Source organism: Patagioenas fasciata, chromosome W, assembly GCF_037038585.1.
Source record: "Patagioenas fasciata isolate bPatFas1 chromosome W, bPatFas1.hap1, whole genome shotgun sequence".
Classification (NCBI taxonomy): Eukaryota; Metazoa; Chordata; class Aves; order Columbiformes; family Columbidae; genus Patagioenas; species Patagioenas fasciata.
The window spans coordinates 5,338,892-5,358,387 of NC_092559.1; positions in this window are offsets into that span (position 1 = coordinate 5,338,892).

Below are 19,496 nucleotides of genomic sequence, written 5' to 3' on the forward strand. Positions count from 1 at the left end.
AATCTAAACCTAAAATCTAAACCTAACCCCAAATCTAAACCTAACCCCAAATCTAAACCGAAAATCTAAACCTAACCCCAAATCTAAACCTAAAATCTAAACCTAACCCCAAATCTAAACCTAACCCCAAATCTAAACCTAACCCCAAATCTAAACCTAAAATCTAAACCTAACCTAAAATCTAAACCTAACCCCAAATCTAAACCTAAAATCTAAACCTAACCCCAAATCTAAACCTAACCCCAAATCTAAACCTCAAATCTAAACCTAACCCCAAATCTAAACCTAAAATCTAAACCTAACCCCAAATCTAAACCTAAACCCAAATCTAAACCTAAAATCTAAACCTAACCCCAAATCTAAACCTAAAATCTAAACCTAACCCCAAATCTAAACCTAAAATCTAAACCTAACCCCAAATCTAAACCTAACCCCAAATCTAAACCTAAAATCTAAACCTAAAATCTAAACCTAACCTAAAATCTAAACCTAACCCCAAATCTAAACCTAAAATCTAAACCTAAAATCTAAACCTAACCTAAAATCTAAACCTAACCCCAAATCTAAACCTAAAATCTAAACCTAACCCCAAATCTAAACCTAACCCCAAATCTAAACCTAAAATCTAAACCTAACCTCAAATCTAAACCTAAAATCTAAACCTAACCCCAAATCTAAACCTAACCCCAAATCTAAACCTAACCCCAAATCTAACCCCAAATCTAAACCTAACCCCAAATCTAAACCTAAAATCTAAACCTAACCCCAAATCTAAACCTAAAATCTAAACCTAACCCCAAATCTAAACCTAACCCCAAATCTAAACCTAAAATCTAAACCTAACCCCAAATCTAAACCTAAAATCTAAACCCTACCCCAAATCTAAACCTAACCCCAAATCTAAACCTAAAATCTAAACCTAACCCCAAATCTAAACCTAAAATCTAAACCCTACCCCAAATCTAAACCTAACCCCAAATCTAAACCTAAAATCTAAACCTAACCCCAAATCTAAAACTAACCCCAAATGTAAACCTAAAATCTAAACCTAACCCCAAATCTAAACCTAACCCCAAATCTAAACCTAAAATCTAAACCTAACCCCAAATCTAAACCTAAAATCTAAACCTAACCCCAAATCTAAACCTAACCCCAAATCTAAACCTAAAATCTAAACCTAACCCAAATCTAAACCTAAAATCTAAACCTAACCCCAAATCTAAACCTAAAATCTAAACCTAAAATCTAAACCTAACCCCAAATCTAAACCTAAAATCTAAACCTAACCCCAAATCTAAATCTAACCCCAAATCTAAACCGAAAATCTAAACCTAACCCCAAATCTGAACCTAAAGTCTAAACCTAACCCCAAATTTAATCCTAAAATCTAAACCTAAAATATAAACCTAACCTAAAATCTAAACCTAACCCCAAATCTAACCCTAACCCCAAATCTAAACCTCAAATCTAAACCTAACCCCAAATCTAAACCTAAAATCTAAACCTAACCCCAAATCTAAACCTAACCCCAAATCTAAACCGAAAATCTAAACCTAACCCCAAATCTAAACCGAAAATCTAAACCTAACCCCAAATCTAAACCTAAAATCTAAACCTAAAATCTAAACCTAACCTAAAATCTAAACCTAACCCCAAATCTAAACCTAACCCCAAATCTAAACCTAAAATCTAAACCTAACCCCAAATCTAAACCTAAAATCTAAACCTAACCCCAAATCTAAACCTAACCCCAAATCTAAACCGAAAATCTAAACCTAACCCCAAATCTAAACCGAAAATCTAAACCTAAAATCTAAACCTAACCTAAAATCTAAACCTAACCCCTAATCTAAACCTAAAATCTAAACCTAATCCCAAATCTAAACCTAACCCCAAATCTAAACCGAAAATCTAAACCTAACCCCAAATCTAAACCTAAAATCTAAACCTAACCCCAAATCTAAACCTAAAATCTAAACCTAACCTAAAATCTAAACCTAACCCCAAATCTAAACCTAAAATCTAAACCTAACCCCAAATCTAAACCTAACCCCAAATCTAAACCTCAAATCTAAACCTAAAATCTAAACCTAACCCCAAATCTAAACCTAACCCCAAATCTAACCCCAAATCTAAACCTAACCCCAAATCTAAACCTAATATCTAAACCTAACCCCAAATCTAAACCTAAAATCTAAACCTAACCCCAAATCTAAACCTAACCCCAAATCTAAACCTAAAATCTAAACCTAACCCCAAATCTAAACCTAAAATCTAAACCTAACCCCAAATCTAAACCTAACCCCAAATCTAAACCTAAAATCTAAACCTAACCCCAAATCTAAACCTAAAATCTAAACCCTACCCCAAATCTAAACCTAACCCCAAATCTAAACCTAAAATCTAAACCTAACCCCAAATCTAAAACTAAAGTCTAAACCTAACCCCAAATTTAATCCTAAAATCTAAACCTAAAATATAAACCTAACCTAAAATCTAAACCTAACCCCAAATCTAAACCTAACCCCAAATCTAAACCTAACCCCAAATCTAAACCTCAAATCTAAACCTAAAATCTAAACCTAACCCCAAATCTAAACCTAACCCCAAATCTAAACCTAACCCCAAATCTAACCCCAAATCTAAACCTAAAATCTAAACCTAACTCCAAATCTAAACCTAACCCCAAATCTAAACCGAAAATCTAAACCTAACCCCAAATCTAAACCGAAAATCTAAACCTAAAATCTAAACCTAACCTAAAATCTAAACCTAACCCCTAATCTAAACCTAAAATCTAAACCTAATCCCAAATCTAAACCTAACCCCAAATCTAAACCGAAAATCTAAACCTAACCCCAAATCTAAACCTAAAATCTAAACCTAACCCCAAATCTAAACCTAACCCCTAATCTAAACCTAAAATCTAAACCTAACCTAAAATCTAAACCTAACCCCAAATCTAAACCTAAAATCTAAACCTAACCCCAAATCTAAACCTAACCCCAAATCTAAACCTCAAATCTAAACCTAACCCCAAATCTAAACCTAAAATCTAAACCTAACCCCAAATCTAAACCTAAAATCTAAACCTAACCCCAAATCTAAACCTAACCCCAAATCTAAACCTAAAATCTAAACCTAAAATCTAAACCTAACCTAAAATCTAAACCTAACCCCAAATCTAAACCTAAAATCTAAACCTAAAATCTAAACCTAACCTAAAATCTAAACCTAACCCCAAATCTAAACCTAAAATCTAAACCTAAAATCTAAACCTAACCTAAAATCTAAACCTAACCCCAAATCTAAACCTAAAATCTAAACCTAACCCCAAATCTAAACCTAACCCCAAATCTAAACCTAAAATCTAAACCTAACCTCAAATCTAAACCTAAAATCTAAACCTAACCCCAAATCTAAACCTAACCCCAAATCTAAACCTAACCCCAAATCTAACCCCAAATCTAAACCTAACCCCAAATCTAAACCTAAAATCTAAACCTAACCCCAAATCTAAACCTAAAATCTAAACCTAACCCCAAATCTAAACCTAAAATCTAAACCTAACCCCAAATCTAAACCTAAAATCTAAACCTAACCCCAAATCTAAACCTAACCCCAAATCTAAACCTAAAATCTAAACCTAACCCCAAATCTAAACCTAAAATCTAAACCCTACCCCAAATCTAAACCTAACCCCAAATCTAAACCTAAAATCTAAACCTAACCCCAAATCTAAACCTAACCCCAAATCTAAACCGAAAATCTAAACCTAACCCCAAATCTAAACCTAAAATCTAAACCTAACCCCAAATCTAAACCTAACCCCAAATCTAAACCAAAAATCTAAACCTAACCCCAAATCTAAACCTAAAATCTAAACCTAACCCCAAATCTAAACCTAAAATCTAAACCTAACCCCAAATCTAAACCTAACCCCAAATCTAAACCTAACCCCAAATCTAACCCCAAATCTAAACCTAACCCCAAATCTAAACCTAAAATCTAAACCTAACCCCAAATCTCAAACTAAAATCTAAACCTAACCCCAAATCTAAACCTAAAATCTAAACCTAACCCCAAATCTAAACCTAAAATCTAAACCTAACCCCAAATCTAAACCTAACCCCAAATCTAAACCGAAAATCTAAACCTAACCCCAAATCTAAACCGAAAATCTAAACCTAAAATCTAAACCTAACCTAAAATCTAATCCTAACCCCAAATATAAACCTAAAATCTAAACCTAACCCCAAATCTAAACCTAACCCCAAATCTAAACCTAAAATCTAAACCTAACCCCAAATTTAAACCTAAAATCTAAACCTGAAATCTAAACCTAACCTAAAATCTAAACCTAACCCCAAATCTAAACCTAAAATCTAAACCTAACCCCAAATCTAAACCTAACCCCAAATCTAAACCTGAAATCTAAACCTAACCCCAAATCTAAACCTAAAATCTAAACCTAACCCCAAATCTAAAACTAAAATCTAAACCTAACCCCAAATCTAAACCGAAAATCTAAACCTAACCCCAAATCTAAACCGAAAATCTAAACCTAACCCCAAATCTAAACCGAAAATCTAAACCTAAAATCTAAACCTAACCTAAAATCTAAACCTAACCCCAAATCTAAACCTAAAATCTAAACCTAACCCCAAATCTAAACCTAACCCCAAATCTAAACCTAAAATCTAAACCTAACCCCAAATCTAAACCTAACCCCAAATCTAAACCTAAAATCTAAACCTAACCCCAAATCTAAACCTAAAATCTAAACCTAACCCCAAATCTAAACCTAACCCCAAATCTAAACCTAAAATCTAAACCTAACCCCAAATCTAGACCTAAAATCTAAACCTAACCCCAAATTTAAACCTAAAATCTAAACCTGAAATCTAAACCTAACCTAAAATCTAAACCTAACCCCAAATCTAAACCTAAAATCTAAACCTAACCCCAAATCTAAACCTAAAATCTAAACCTAACCCCAAATTTAAACCTAAAATTTAAACCTGAAATCTAAACCTAACCTAAAATCTAAACCTAACCCCAAATCTAAACCTAAAATCTAAACCTAACCCCAAATCTAAACCTAACCCCAAATCTAAACCTAAAATCTAAACCTAACCCCAAATCTAAACCTAAAATCTAAACCTAACCCCAAATCTAAACCTAACCCCAAATCTAAACCTAAAATCTAAACCTAACCCCAAATCTAGACCTAAAATCTAAACCTAACCCCAAATCTAAAACTAACCCCAAATCTAAACCGAAAATCTAAACCTAACCCCAAATCTAAACCTAAAATCTAAACCTAACCCCAAATCTAAACCTAACCCGAAATCTAAACCGAAAATCTAAACCTAACCCCAAATCTAAACCTAAAATCTAAACCTAACCCCAAATCTAAACCTAACCCCAAATCTAAACCGAAAATCTAAACCTAACCCCAAATCTAAACCGAAAATCTAAACCTAACCCCAAATCTAAACCTAAAATCTAAACCTAAAATCTAAACCTAACCTAAAATCTAAACCTAACCCCAAATCTAAACCTAAAATCTAAACCTAACCCCAAATCTAAACCTAACCCCAAATCTAAATCTCATATCTAAACCTAACCCCAAATCTAAACCTAAAATCTAAACCTAACCCCAAATCTAAACCTAACCCCAAATCTAAACCTAAAATCTAAACCTAACCCCAAATCTAAACCTAAAATCTAAACCTAACCCCAAATTTAAACCTAAAATTTAAGCCTAACCCCAAATCTAAACCTAAAATCTAAACCTAACCCCAAATCTAAACCTAACCCCAAATCTAAACCTAAAATCTAAACCTAACCCCAAATCTAAACCTAAAATCTAAACCTAACCCCAAATCTAAACCTAACCCCAAATCTAAACCTAAAATCTAAACCTAACCCCAAATCTAAACCTAAAATCTAAACCTAACCCCAAATCTAAACCTAACCCCAAATCTAAACCTAAAATCTAAACCTAACCCCAAATCTAAACCTAACCCCAAATCTAAACCTAAAATCTAAACCTAACCCCAAATCTAAACCTAAAATCTAAACCTAACCCCAAATCTAAACCTAACCCCAAATCTAAACCTAAAATCTAAACCTAACCCCAAATCTAGACCTAAAATCTAAACCTAACCCCAAATCTAAAACTAACCCCAAATCTAAACCGAAAATCTAAACCTAACCCCAAATCTAAACCTAAAATCTAAACCTAACCCCAAATCTAAACCTAACCCGAAATCTAAACCGAAAATCTAAACCTAACCCCAAATCTAAACCTAAAATCTAAACCTAACCCCAAATCTAAACCTAACCCCAAATCTAAACCGAAAATCTAAACCTAACCCCAAATCTAAACCGAAAATCTAAACCTAACCCCAAATCTAAACCTAAAATCTAAACCTAAAATCTAAACCTAACCTAAAATCTAAACCTAACCCCAAATCTAAACCTAAAATCTAAACCTAACCCCAAATCTAAACCTAACCCCAAATCTAAATCTCATATCTAAACCTAACCCCAAATCTAAACCTAAAATCTAAACCTAACCCCAAATCTAAACCTAACCCCAAATCTAAACCTAAAATCTAAACCTAACCCCAAATCTAAACCTAAAATCTAAACCTAACCCCAAATTTAAACCTAAAATTTAAGCCTAACCCCAAATCTAAACCTAAAATCTAAACCTAACCCCAAATCTAAACCTAACCCCAAATCTAAACCTAAAATCTAAACCTAACCCCAAATCTAAACCTAAAATCTAAACCTAACCCCAAATCTAAACCTAACCCCAAATCTAAACCTAAAATCTAAACCTAACCCCAAATCTAAACCTAAAATCTAAACCTAACCCCAAATCTAAACCTAACCCCAAATCTAAACCTAAAATCTAAACCTAACCCAAATCTAAACCTAAAATCTAAACCTAACCCCAAATCTAAACCTAAAATCTAAACCTAACCCCAAATCTAAATCTAACCCCAAATCTAAACCGAAAATCTAAACCTAACCCCAAATCTGAACCTAAAGTCTAAACCTAACCCCAAATTTAATCCTAAAATCTAAACCTAAAATATAAACCTAACCTAAAATCTAAACCTAACCCCAAATCTAACCCTAACCCCAAATCTAAACCTCAAATCTAAACCTAACCCCAAATCTAAACCTAAAATCTAAACCTAACCCCAAATCTAAACCTAACCCCAAATCTAAACCTAAAATCTAAACCTAACCCCAAATCTAAACCTAACCCCAAATCTAAACCGAAAATCTAAACCTAACCCCAAATCTAAACCGAAAATCTAAACCTAACCCCAAATCTAAACCTAAAATCTAAACCTAAAATCTAAACCTAACCTAAAATCTAAACCTAACCCCAAATCTAAACCTAACCCCAAATCTAAACCTAAAATCTAAACCTAACCCCAAATCTAAACCTAACCCCAAATCTAAACCGAAAATCTAAACCTAACCCCAAATCTAAACCGAAAATCTAAACCTAACCCCAAATCTAAACCTAAAATCTAAACCTAAAATCTAAACCTAACCCCAAATCTAAACCTAACCCCAAATCTAAACCTAAAATCTAAACCTAACCCCAAATCTAAACCTAAAATCTAAACCTAACCCCAAATCTAAACCTAACCCCAAATCTAAACCTAAAATCTAAACCTAACCTCAAATCTAAACCTAAAATCTAAACCTAACCCCAAATCTAAACCTAACCCCAAATCTAACCCCAAATCTAAACCTAACCCCAAATCTAAACCTAAAATCTAAACCTAACCCCAAATCTAAACCTAAAATCTAAACCTAACCCCAAATCTAAACCTAACCCCAAATCTAAACCTAAAATCTAAACCTAACCCCAAATCTAAACCTAAAATCTAAACCCTACCCCAAATCTAAACCTAACCCCAAATCTAAACCTAAAATCTAAACCTAACCCCAAATCTAAACCTAAAATCTAAACCTAACCTAAAATCTAAACCTAACCCCAAATCTAAACCTAAAATCTAAACCTAACCCCAAATCTAAAACTAACCCCAAATCTAAACCGAAAATCTAAACCTAACCCCAAATCTAAACCTAAAATCTAAACCTAACCCCAAATCTAAACCTAACCCCAAATCTAAACCGAAAATCTAAACCTAACCCCAAATCTAAACCTAAAATCTAAACCTAACCCCAAATCTAAACCTAACCCCAAATCTAAACCGAAAATCTAAACCTAACCCCAAATCTAAACCTAAAATCTAAACCTAACCCCAAATCTAAACCTAAAATCTAAACCTAACCCCAAATCTAAACCTAAAATCTAAACCTAACCCCAAATCTAAACCTAACCCCAAATCTAAACCTAACCCCAAATCTAACCCCAAATCTAAACCTAACCCCAAATCTAAACCTAAAATCTAAACCTAACCCCAAATCTCAAACTAAAATCTAAACCTAACCCCAAATCTAAACCTAAAATCTAAACCTAACCCCAAATCTAAACCTAAAATCTAAACCTAACCCCAAATCTAAACCTAACCCCAAATCTAAACCTAAAATCTAAACCTAACCCCAAATCTAAACCTAACCCCAAATCTAAACCTAACCCCAAATCTAAACCTAAAATCTAAACCTAACCCCAAATCTAAACCTAAAATCTAAACCTAACCCCAAATCTAAACCTAACCCCAAATCTAAACCTAAAATCTAAACCTAAACCCAAATCTAAACCTAACCCCAAATCTAAACCGAAAATCTAAACCTAACCCCAAATCTAAACCTAAAATCTAAACCTAAAATCTAAACCTAACCTAAAATCTAATCCTAACCCCAAATATAAACCTAAAATCTAAACCTAACCCCAAATCTAAACCTAACCCCAAATCTAAACCTAAAATCTAAACCTAACCCCAAATTTAAACCTAAAATCTAAACCTGAAATCTAAACCTAACCTAAAATCTAAACCTAACCCCAAATCTAAACCTAAAATCTAAACCTAACCCCAAATCTAAACCTAACCCCAAATCTAAACCTCAAATCTAAACCTAACCCCAAATCTAAACCTAAAATCTAAACCTAACCCCAAATCTAAAACTAAAATCTAAACCTAACCCCAAATCTAAACCGAAAATCTAAACCTAACCCCAAATCTAAACCGAAAATCTAAACCTAACCCCAAATCTAAACCGAAAATCTAAACCTAAAATCTAAACCTAACCTAAAATCTAAACCTAACCCCAAATCTAAACCTAAAATCTAAACCTAACCCCAAATCTAAACCTAACCCCAAATCTAAACCTAAAATCTAAACCTAACCCCAAATCTAAACCTAACCCCAAATCTAAACCTAAAATCTAAACCTAACCCCAAATCTAAACCTAAAATCTAAACCTAACCCCAAATCTAAACCTAACCCCAAATCTAAACCTAAAATCTAAACCTAACCCCAAATCTAGACCTAAAATCTAAACCTAACCCCAAATCTAAAACTAACCCCAAATCTAAACCGAAAATCTAAACCTAACCCCAAATCTAAACCTAAAATCTAAACCTAACCCCAAATCTAAACCTAACCCGAAATCTAAACCGAAAATCTAAACCTAACCCCAAATCTAAACCTAAAATCTAAACCTAACCCCAAATCTAAAACTAACCCCAAATCTAAACCGAAAATCTAAACCTAACCCCAAATCTAAACCGAAAATCTAAACCTAACCCCAAATCTAAACCTAAAATCTAAACCTAAAATCTAAACCTAACCTAAAATCTAAACCTAACCCCAAATCTAAACCTAAAATCTAAACCTAACCCCAAATCTAAACCTAACCCCAAATCTAAACCTAAAATCTAAACCTAACCCCAAATCTAAACCTAAAATCTAAACCTAACCCCAAATTTAAACCTAAAATTTAAGCCTAACCCCAAATCTAAACCTAAAATCTAAACCTAACCCCAAATCTAAACCTAACCCCAAATCTAAACCTAAAATCTAAACCTAACCCCAAATCTAAACCTAAAATCTAAACCTAACCCCAAATCTAAACCTAACCCCAAATCTAAACCTAAAATCTAAACCTAACCCCAAATCTAAACCTAAAATCTAAACCTAACCCCAAATCTAAACCTAACCCCAAATCTAAACCTAAAATCTAAACCTAACCCCAAATCTAAACCTAACCCCAAATCTAAACCTAAAATCTAAACCTAACCCCAAATCTAAACCTAAAATCTAAACCTAACCCCAAATCTAAACCTAACCCCAAATCTAAACCTAAAATCTAAACCTAACCCCAAATCTAGACCTAAAATCTAAACCTAACCCCAAATCTAAAACTAACCCCAAATCTAAACCGAAAATCTAAACCTAACCCCAAATCTAAACCTAAAATCTAAACCTAACCCCAAATCTAAACCTAACCCGAAATCTAAACCGAAAATCTAAACCTAACCCCAAATCTAAACCTAAAATCTAAACCTAACCCCAAATCTAAACCTAACCCCAAATCTAAACCGAAAATCTAAACCTAACCCCAAATCTAAACCGAAAATCTAAACCTAACCCCAAATCTAAACCTAAAATCTAAACCTAAAATCTAAACCTAACCTAAAATCTAAACCTAACCCCAAATCTAAACCTAAAATCTAAACCTAACCCCAAATCTAAACCTAACCCCAAATCTAAATCTCATATCTAAACCTAACCCCAAATCTAAACCTAAAATCTAAACCTAACCCCAAATCTAAACCTAACCCCAAATCTAAACCTAAAATCTAAACCTAACCCCAAATCTAAACCTAAAATCTAAACCTAACCCCAAATTTAAACCTAAAATTTAAGCCTAACCCCAAATCTAAACCTAAAATCTAAACCTAACCCCAAATCTAAACCTAACCCCAAATCTAAACCTAAAATCTAAACCTAACCCCAAATCTAAACCTAAAATCTAAACCTAACCCCAAATCTAAACCTAACCCCAAATCTAAACCTAAAATCTAAACCTAACCCCAAATCTAAACCTAAAATCTAAACCTAACCCCAAATCTAAACCTAACCCCAAATCTAAACCTAAAATCTAAACCTAACCCAAATCTAAACCTAAAATCTAAACCTAACACCAAATCTAAACCTAAAATCTAAACCTAACCCCAAATCTAAATCTAACCCCAAATCTAAACCGAAAATCTAAACCTAACCCCAAATCTGAACCTAAAGTCTAAACCTAACCCCAAATTTAATCCTAAAATCTAAACCTAAAATATAAACCTAACCTAAAATCTAAACCTAACCCCAAATCTAACCCTAACCCCAAATCTAAACCTCAAATCTAAACCTAACCCCAAATCTAAACCTAAAATCTAAACCTAACCCCAAATCTAAACCTAACCCCAAATCTAAACCTAAAATCTAAACCTAACCCCAAATCTAAACCTAACCCCAAATCTAAACCGAAAATCTAAACCTAACCCCAAATCTAAACCGAAAATCTAAACCTAACCCCAAATCTAAACCTAAAATCTAAACCTAAAATCTAAACCTAACCTAAAATCTAAACCTAACCCCAAATCTAAACCTAACCCCAAATCTAAACCTAAAATCTAAACCTAACCCCAAATCTAAACCTAACCCCAAATCTAAACCGAAAATCTAAACCTAACCCCAAATCTAAACCGAAAATCTAAACCTAACCCCAAATCTAAACCTAAAATCTAAACCTAATATCTAAACCTAACCTAAAATCTAAACCTAACCCCAAATCTAAACCTAACCCCAAATCTAAACCTAAAATCTAAACCTAACCCCAAATCTAAACCTAAAATCTAAACCTAATTTCAAATCTAAACCTAACCCCAAATCTAAACCTAAAATCTAAACCTAACCCCAAATCTAGACCTAAAATCTAAACCTAACCCCAAATCTAAAACTAACCCCAAATCTAAACCGAAAATCTAAACCTAACCCCAAATCTAAACCTAAAATCTAAACCTAACCCCAAATCTAAACCTAACCCGAAATCTAAACCGAAAATCTAAACCTAACCCCAAATCTAAACCTAAAATCTAAACCTAACCCCAAATCTAAACCTAACCCCAAATCTAAACCGAAAATCTAAACCTAACCCCAAATCTAAACCGAAAATCTAAACCTAACCCCAAATCTAAACCTAAAATCTAAACCTAAAATCTAAACCTAACCTAAAATCTAAACCTAACCCCAAATCTAAACCTAAAATCTAAACCTAACCCCAAATCTAAACCTAACCCCAAATCTAAATCTCATATCTAAACCTAACCCCAAATCTAAACCTAAAATCTAAACCTAACCCCAAATCTAAACCTAACCCCAAATCTAAACCTAAAATCTAAACCTAACCCCAAATCTAAACCTAAAATCTAAACCTAACCCCAAATTTAAACCTAAAATTTAAGCCTAACCCCAAATCTAAACCTAAAATCTAAACCTAACCCCAAATCTAAACCTAACCCCAAATCTAAACCTAAAATCTAAACCTAACCCCAAATCTAAACCTAAAATCTAAACCTAACCCCAAATCTAAACCTAACCCCAAATCTAAACCTAAAATCTAAACCTAACCCCAAATCTAAACCTAAAATCTAAACCTAACCCCAAATCTAAACCTAACCCCAAATCTAAACCTAAAATCTAAACCTAACCCAAATCTAAACCTAAAATCTAAACCTAACACCAAATCTAAACCTAAAATCTAAACCTAACCCCAAATCTAAATCTAACCCCAAATCTAAACCGAAAATCTAAACCTAACCCCAAATCTGAACCTAAAGTCTAAACCTAACCCCAAATTTAATCCTAAAATCTAAACCTAAAATATAAACCTAACCTAAAATCTAAACCTAACCCCAAATCTAACCCTAACCCCAAATCTAAACCTCAAATCTAAACCTAACCCCAAATCTAAACCTAAAATCTAAACCTAACCCCAAATCTAAACCTAACCCCAAATCTAAACCTAAAATCTAAACCTAACCCCAAATCTAAACCTAACCCCAAATCTAAACCGAAAATCTAAACCTAACCCCAAATCTAAACCGAAAATCTAAACCTAACCCCAAATCTAAACCTAAAATCTAAACCTAAAATCTAAACCTAACCTAAAATCTAAACCTAACCCCAAATCTAAACCTAACCCCAAATCTAAACCTAAAATCTAAACCTAACCCCAAATCTAAACCTAACCCCAAATCTAAACCGAAAATCTAAACCTAACCCCAAATCTAAACCGAAAATCTAAACCTAACCCCAAATCTAAACCTAAAATCTAAACCTAAAATCTAAACCTAACCTAAAATCTAAACCTAACCCCAAATCTAAACCTAACCCCAAATCTAAACCTAAAATCTAAACCTAACCCCAAATCTAAACCTAAAATCTAAACCTAACCCCAAATCTAAACCTAACCCCAAATCTAAACCTAAAATCTAAACCTAACCTCAAATCTAAACCTAAAATCTAAACCTAACCCCAAATCTAAACCTAACCCCAAATCTAAACCTAACCCCAAATCTAACCCCAAATCTAAACCTAACCCCAAATCTAAACCTAAAATCTAAACCTAACCCCAAATCTAAACCTAAAATCTAAACCTAACCCCAAATCTAAACCTAACCCCAAATCTAAACCTAACCCCAAATCTAAACCTAAAATCTAAACCTAACCCCAAATCTAAACCTAAAATCTAAACCCTACCCCAAATCTAAACCTAACCCCAAATCTAAACCTAAAATCTAAACCTAACCCCAAATCTAAACCTAAAATCTAAACCTAACCTAAAATCTAAACCTAACCCCAAATCTAAACCTAAAATCTAAACCTAACCCCAAATCTAAAACTAACCCCAAATCTAAACCGAAAATCTAAACCTAACCCCAAATCTAAACCTAAAATCTAAACCTAACCCCAAATCTAAACCTAACCCCAAATCTAAACCGAAAATCTAAACCTAACCCCAAATCTAAACCTAAAATCTAAACCTAACCCCAAATCTAAACCTAACCCCAAATCTAAACCGAAAATCTAAACCTAACCCCAAATCTAAACCTAAAATCTAAACCTAACCCCAAATCTAAACCTAAAATCTAAACCTAACCCCAAATCTAAACCTAACCCAAAATCTAAACCTAACCCCAAATCTAAACCTAACCCCAAATCTAAACCTAAAATCTAAACCTAACCCCAAATCTAAACCTAACCCCAAATCTAAACCTAAAATCTAAACCTAACCCCAAATCTAGACCTAAAATCTAAACCTAACCCCAAATCTAAAACTAACCCCAAATCTAAACCGAAAATCTAAACCTAACCCCAAATCTAAACCTAAAATCTAAACCTAACCCCAAATCTAAACCTAACCCGAAATCTAAACCGAAAATCTAAACCTAACCCCAAATCTAAACCTAAAATCTAAACCTAACCCCAAATCTAAACCTAACCCCAAATCTAAACCGAAAATCTAAACCTAACCCCAAATCTAAACCGAAAATCTAAACCTAACCCCAAATCTAAACCTAAAATCTAAACCTAAAATCTAAACCTAACCTAAAATCTAAACCTAACCCCAAATCTAAACCTAAAATCTAAACCTAAAATCTAAACCTAACCTAAAATCTAAACCTAACCCCAAATCTAAACCTAACCCCAAATCTAAACCTAAAATCTAAACCTAACCCCAAATCTAAACCTAACCCCAAATCTAAACCGAAAATCTAAACCTAACCCCAAATCTAAACCGAAAATCTAAACCTAACCCCAAATCTAAACCTAAAATCTAAACCTAATATCTAAACCTAACCTAAAATCTAAACCTAACCCCAAATCTAAACCTAACCCCAAATCTAAACCTAAAATCTAAACCTAACCCCAAATCTAAACCTAAAATCTAAACCTAATTTCAAATCTAAACCTAACCCCAAATCTAAACCTAAAATCTAAACCTAACCCCAAATCTAGACCTAAAATCTAAACCTAACCCCAAATCTAAAACTAACCCCAAATCTAAACCGAAAATCTAAACCTAACCCCAAATCTAAACCTAAAATCTAAACCTAACCCCAAATCTAAACCTAACCCGAAATCTAAACCGAAAATCTAAACCTAACCCCAAATCTAAACCTAAAATCTAAACCTAACCCCAAATCTAAACCTAACCCCAAATCTAAACCGAAAATCTAAACCTAACCCCAAATCTAAACCGAAAATCTAAACCTAACCCCAAATCTAAACCTAAAATCTAAACCTAAAATCTAAACCTAACCTAAAATCTAAACCTAACCCCAAATCTAAACCTAAAATCTAAACCTAACCCCAAATCTAAACCTAACCCCAAATCTAAATCTCATATCTAAACCTAACCCCAAATCTAAACCTAAAATCTAAACCTAACCCCAAATCTAAACCTAACCCCAAATCTAAACCTAAAATCTAAACCTAACCCCAAATCTAAACCTAAAATCTAAACCTAACCCCAAATTTAAACCTAAAATTTAAGCCTAACCCCAAATCTAAACCTAAAATCTAAACCTAACCCCAAATCTAAACCTAACCCCAAATCTAAACCTAAAATCTAAACCTAACCCCAAATCTAAACCTAAAATCTAAACCTAACCCCAAATCTAAACCTAACCCCAAATCTAAACCTAAAATCTAAACCTAACCCCAAATCTAAACCTAAAATCTAAACCTAACCCCAAATCTAAACCTAACCCCAAATCTAAACCTAAAATCTAAACCTAACCCAAATCTAAACCTAAAATCTAAACCTAACACCAAATCTAAACCTAAAATCTAAACCTAACCCCAAATCTAAATCTAACCCCAAATCTAAACCGAAAATCTAAACCTAACCCCAAATCTGAACCTAAAGTCTAAACCTAACCCCAAATTTAATCCTAAAATCTAAACCTAAAATATAAACCTAACCTAAAATCTAAACCTAACCCCAAATCTAACCCTAACCCCAAATCTAAACCTCAAATCTAAACCTAACCCCAAATCTAAACCTAAAATCTAAACCTAACCCCAAATCTAAACCTAACCCCAAATCTAAACCTAAAATCTAAACCTAACCCCAAATCTAAACCTAACCCCAAATCTAAACCGAAAATCTAAACCTAACCCCAAATCTAAACCGAAAATCTAAACCTAACCCCAAATCTAAACCTAAAATCTAAACCTAAAATCTAAACCTAACCTAAAATCTAAACCTAACCCCAAATCTAAACCTAACCCCAAATCTAAACCTAAAATCTAAACCTAACCCCAAATCTAAACCTAACCCCAAATCTAAACCGAAAATCTAAACCTAACCCCAAATCTAAACCGAAAATCTAAACCTAACCCCAAATCTAAACCTAAAATCTAAACCTAAAATCTAAACCTAACCTAAAATCTAAACCTAACCCCAAATCTAAACCTAACCCCAAATCTAAACCTAAAATCTAAACCTAACCCCAAATCTAAACCTAAAATCTAAACCTAACCCCAAATCTAAACCTAACCCCAAATCTAAACCTAAAATCTAAACCTAACCTCAAATCTAAACCTAAAATCTAAACCTAACCCCAAATCTAAACCTAACCCCAAATCTAAACCTAACCCCAAATCTAACCCCAAATCTAAACCTAACCCCAAATCTAAACCTAAAATCTAAACCTAACCCCAAATCTAAACCTAAAATCTAAACCTAACCCCAAATCTAAACCTAACCCCAAATCTAAACCTAACCCCAAATCTAAACCTAAAATCTAAACCTAACCCCAAATCTAAACCTAAAATCTAAACCCTACCCCAAATCTAAACCTAACCCCAAATCTAAACCTAAAATCTAAACCTAACCCCAAATCTAAACCTAAAATCTAAACCTAACCTAAAATCTAAACCTAACCCCAAATCTAAACCTAAAATCTAAACCTAACCCCAAATCTAAAACTAACCCCAAATCTAAACCGAAAATCTAAACCTAACCCCAAATCTAAACCTAAAATCTAAACCTAACCCCAAATCTAAACCTAACCCCAAATCTAAACCGAAAATCTAAACCTAACCCCAAATCTAAACCGAAAATCTAAACCTAACCCCAAATCTAAACCTAAAATCTAAACCTAAAATCTAAACCTAACCTAAAATCTAAACCTAACCCCAAATCTAAACCTAAAATCTAAACCTAACCCCAAATCTAAACCTAACCCCAAATCTAAATCTCATATCTAAACCTAACCCCAAATCTAAACCTAAAATCTAAACCTAACCCCAAATCTAAACCTAACCCCAAATCTAAACCTAAAATCTAAACCTAACCCCAAATCTAAACCTAAAATCTAAACCTAACCCCAAATTTAAACCTAAAATTTAAGCCTAACCCCAAATCTAAACCTAAAATCTAAACCTAACCCCAAATCTAAACCTAACCCCAAATCTAAACCTAAAATCTAAACCTAACCCCAAATCTAAACCTAAAATCTAAACCTAACCCCAAATCTAAACCTAAAATCTAAACCTAACCCCAAATCTAAACCTAACCCCAAATCTAACCCCAAATCTAAACCTAACCCCAAATCTAAACCTAACCCCAAATCTAAACCTAAAATCTAAACCTAACCCCAAATCTAAACCTAAAATCTAAACCTAACCCCAAATCTAAACCTAACCCCAAATCTAAACCTAAAATCTAAACCTAACCCCAAATCTAGACCTAAAATCTAAACCTAACCCCAAATCTAAAACTAACCCCAAATCTAAACCGAAAATCTAAACCTAACCCCAAATCTAAACCTAAAATCTAAACCTAACCCCAAATCTAAACCTAACCCGAAATCTAAACCGAAAATCTAAACCTAACCCCAAATCTAAACCTAAAATCTAAACCTAACCCCAAATCTAAACCTAACCCCAAATCTAAACCGAAAATCTAAACCTAACCCCAAATCTAAACCGAAAATCTAAACCTAACCCCAAATCTAAACCTAAAATCTAAACCTAAAATCTAAACCTAACCTAAAATCTAAACCTAACCCCAAATCTAAACCTAAAATCTAAACCTAACCCCAAATCTAAACCTAACCCCAAATCTAAATCTCATACCTAACCTAACCCAAATCTAAACCTAACAATCTAAACCTAACCCCAAATCTAAACCTAACCCCAAATCTAAACCTAAAATCTAAACCTAACCCCAAATCTAAACCTAAAATCTAACCTAACCCCAAATTTAAACCTAAAATTTAAGCCTAACCCCAAATCTAAACCTAAAATCTAAACCTAACCCCAAATCTAAACCTAACCCCAAATCTAAACCTAAAATCTAAACCTAACCCCAAATCTAAACCTAAAATCTAAACCTAACCCCAAATCTAAACCTAACCCCAAATCTAAACCTAAAATCTAAACCTAACCCCAAATCTAAACCTAAAATCTAAACCTAACCCCAAATCTAAACCTAACCCCAAATCTAAACCTAAAATCTAAACCTAACCCAAATCTAAACCTAAAATCTAAACCTAACCCCAAATCTAAACCTAAAATCTAAACCTAACCCCAAATCTAAATCTAACCCCAAATCTAAACCGAAAATCTAAACCTAACCCCAAATCTGAACCTAAAGTCTAAACCTAACCCCAAATTTAATCCTAAAATCTAAACCTAAAATATAAACCTAACCTAAAATCTAAACCTAACCCCAAATCTAACCCTAACCCCAAATCTAAACCTCAAATCTAAACCTAACCCCAAATCTAAACCTAAAATCTAAACCTAACCCCAAATCTAAACCTAACCCCAAATCTAAACCTAAAATCTAAACCTAACCCCAAATCTAAACCTAACCCCAAATCTAAACCGAAAATCTAAACCTAACCCCAAATCTAAACCGAAAATCTAAACCTAACCCCAAATCTAAACCTAAAATCTAAACCTAAAATCTAAACCTAACCTAAAATCTAAACCTAACCCCAAATCTAAACCTAACCCCAAATCTAAACCTAAAATCTAAACCTAACCCCAAATCTAAACCTAACCCCAAATCTAAACCGAAAATCTAAACCTAACCCCAAATCTAAACCGAAAATCTAAACCTAACCCCAAATCTAAACCTAAAATCTAAACCTAAAATCTAAACCTAACCTAAAATCTAAACCTAACCCCAAATCTAAACCTAACCCCAAATCTAAACCTAAAATCTAAACCTAACCCCAAATCTAAACCTAAAATCTAAACCTAACCCCAAATCTAAACCTAACCCCAAATCTAAACCTAAAATCTAAACCTAACCTCAAATCTAAACCTAAAATCTAAACCTAACCCCAAATCTAAACCTAACCCCAAATCTAAACCTAACCCCAAATCTAACCCCAAATCTAAACCTAACCCCAAATCTAAACCTAAAATCTAAACCTAACCCCAAATCTAAACCTAAAATCTAAACCTAACCTAAAA